This window comes from Dipodomys ordii, unplaced genomic scaffold (assembly GCF_000151885.1).
Source record: "Dipodomys ordii isolate 6190 unplaced genomic scaffold, Dord_2.0 Scaffold7, whole genome shotgun sequence".
NCBI classification, from domain to species: domain Eukaryota; kingdom Metazoa; phylum Chordata; class Mammalia; order Rodentia; family Heteromyidae; genus Dipodomys; species Dipodomys ordii.
Window position 1 is genome coordinate 19,550,754 of NW_012267223.1, and position 2,650 is coordinate 19,553,403.

Below are 2,650 nucleotides of genomic sequence, written 5' to 3' on the forward strand. Positions count from 1 at the left end.
AATTTGGGGGGCTAATGGGAGGGGCTTCCAGCCCCCTTAGTCATCTTAGGAAGCCAAGCTGAAGAGCAGTGACTGATATGCACCCAACCACAAGCCAATTTTGTGGTTTTAGTATTCAGAAGGAGCAGCCAAACCTTGACCCTGAGAAGAGGCTGCATCCTGGACCCAAGTAATCCAGGCTCTGCCTAGTACAGCTGAGGCTCAGGAAGCCCAGAATGTTCCCAGCCAGCTCAAGGTCACATAGACAGGACAGGCTGTAACAATCACCCCTCTCTGGACCCCTGGCAGTTTTACTCACGAGCATGGCTTTTCTCTAGATGTAGGAGTAGACATTGCTCTTTCTTGCCCTTCCCTTTTTTCTTTCTTTCCCCTTTGCTTTTCTTAGTTTATTTGTTCTTTTCTTTTATGTAATTTCATTTCCTCTTTCTTTCTTTTCTTTTTTCTTTTTTTTTTATTTTTATTTTTTTGCCGGTTGTGGGGCCTGAACTCTGGGCCTGGGTGCTGTCCCTCAGCTCTTCAGCTCAAGGCTAGCGCTCTACCACTTGAGCCACAGCGCCACTTGTGGCTTTTTCTGCATATGTGGTGCTGAGGAATTGAACCCAGGGCCTCATGCATGCAAGGCAAGCACTCTACCACTGAGCCACCTTCCCAGCCCTCTTTCTTTTCTTTCTTTCTTTCTTTCTTCCTTCCTTTCTTTCTTTCTTTCTTTCTTCTTCCTCCCTCCCTCCCTCCCTTCCTCCCTCTCCCTCTCTCTCTCTCTTTCTCTCCCCCTCCCCCTTTCTCTAGGGATTGAACTCAGACCCTTGGGATCTGGCTTAGCTTTTTCAATCAAGGCTGATGCTCTACCACTTGAGCCATGACTCTACTTGAGGCTTTTTTTTTCTGGTTGTGGGGCTTGAACTCTGGGCTTGGGCGCTGCCCTGAGCTCTTCAGTTCAAGGCTCTTCAGTTCAGTTCACTTCCACTTGAGCCACAGCACCACTTCCGGTTTTCTGGTGGTTTATTGAAGCTAAGAGTCTCACAGACTTTTCCTGTCCGGGATGGCTTTGAACCAGGATCCTCAGATCTCAGCCTCCTGCGTTAGCTAGGATTACAGGGTGAGCCACCCACACCCTGCTACTGGAGGCTTTTCAGCTGATTAATTGGAGATAAGAATCTCTGGGGTTTGTCTGTCCAGCTGGTTTCCAACTATGATTCTTAGGTCTCACCTTCTGAGTAGCTAGGCTTAAAGGTGTGAGCCGCTAGCACCTGGTTTTTTTTCTTCTTCTTTTCCCTTACTTCTCCTCCCCTCTCCTCCTATCCACTATTATTTTTAGGTAGTTGTACAAAGGAGTTTCCACTTAATAAAGCAGTTTATGAATATAACTTATCTTGATCAATGTCACCCCTTTTGATTCTCACCCCCAACCTTCTCGTTGAGGCAGGAAGAACACATTCTTCAAGACACGTTTTTTTTTTCCATTTCTGGGCTTGAACTCAGGACCAGGGCATTGTCCTTGAGCTTTTGTGCTCAAAGCTAGCACTCTACCACTTGAGCCACAGCTCCATTTCTGACCTTCCTTGGGGGTAGTTCTTTGGAGTTCAGAGTGTCACAGACTTTCCTACCTGGGCTTCAAACCATCATCCTCAGATTTCGTCTTCCTAGTAGCTATGATTTCAGGTGTGAGCCACCAGTGGTGCCCAGCCCAAGACACATTTTTTTTTTTTTGGTTGTGGGGCCTAAACTATAGGCCTGGGCACTGTCCCTGAGCTCTTCAGCTCAAGGCTAATGCTCTACCACTTGAGCCACAGTGCCACTTCCAGCTTTTTTCCACCCCTGTTTATGTGGTGCTGAGGAATCATGCATGCAAGGCAAGCGCTCTACCACTGAGCCACCTTCCCAGCCCCCAAGCCACATGTTTTAGGAACTCCAGAACTTCAAGTACAGAGAAGGAGATTCATTCTAGGAAAGCTCACTGATCAGAGTTTAGAAAAATCTCAGAAACACAGAATACCAATATGTCAGAGCCAAGAAGTAAATTAATAATTACCTAGTGAAGCCAGGTACCAGTGGCTCACGCCTGTAATCCTAGCTACTCAGGAGGCTGAGATCTGCGGATCACAGCCCAAGCAAGAAAGTCTGTGAGACTCTAACCTCCAATTAACTACCAGAAAACCAGAAGTGGCGCTGTGGCTCAAATGGTAGTTTGCCTTGGGCTAAAGAGCTGACAGTGCCTAGGCCCAGATTTCAAGCCATGTGACCGACAAAAAAAAAAAAAATCACCTACTGGAGTGTCTTCATGTTTTCGTAGTGAGGCTCAGCGGCTCTGGGAAGTTGATATGAGGCTCCCAGAGCAGAGAACCAGAGGCGCTCACCTTCAGGCCATACTCTAACCACTTCCTCTCCCCACCCCATAAGGTGCAGCTTCTCTTGTGGATCAGACCCTTGCCCTTGTGACCAGAGAGAAGAAAGTGACAGGAGATGGTAGAATCAAAAAAGCATATACAGCCTGGACAGAGTTTTAGCATTTTGTCAGCAAGCAGCATCATTTGTCCCCTTCCCCCTGGAAGCCTAGCCTGAATTAGCTATCAGAACTATCACCCTCCACACCTTGGCACAGTAGGGAAAGGAAAGGAAAGGAAGGAAGGAAGGAAGGAAGGAAGGAAGGAAG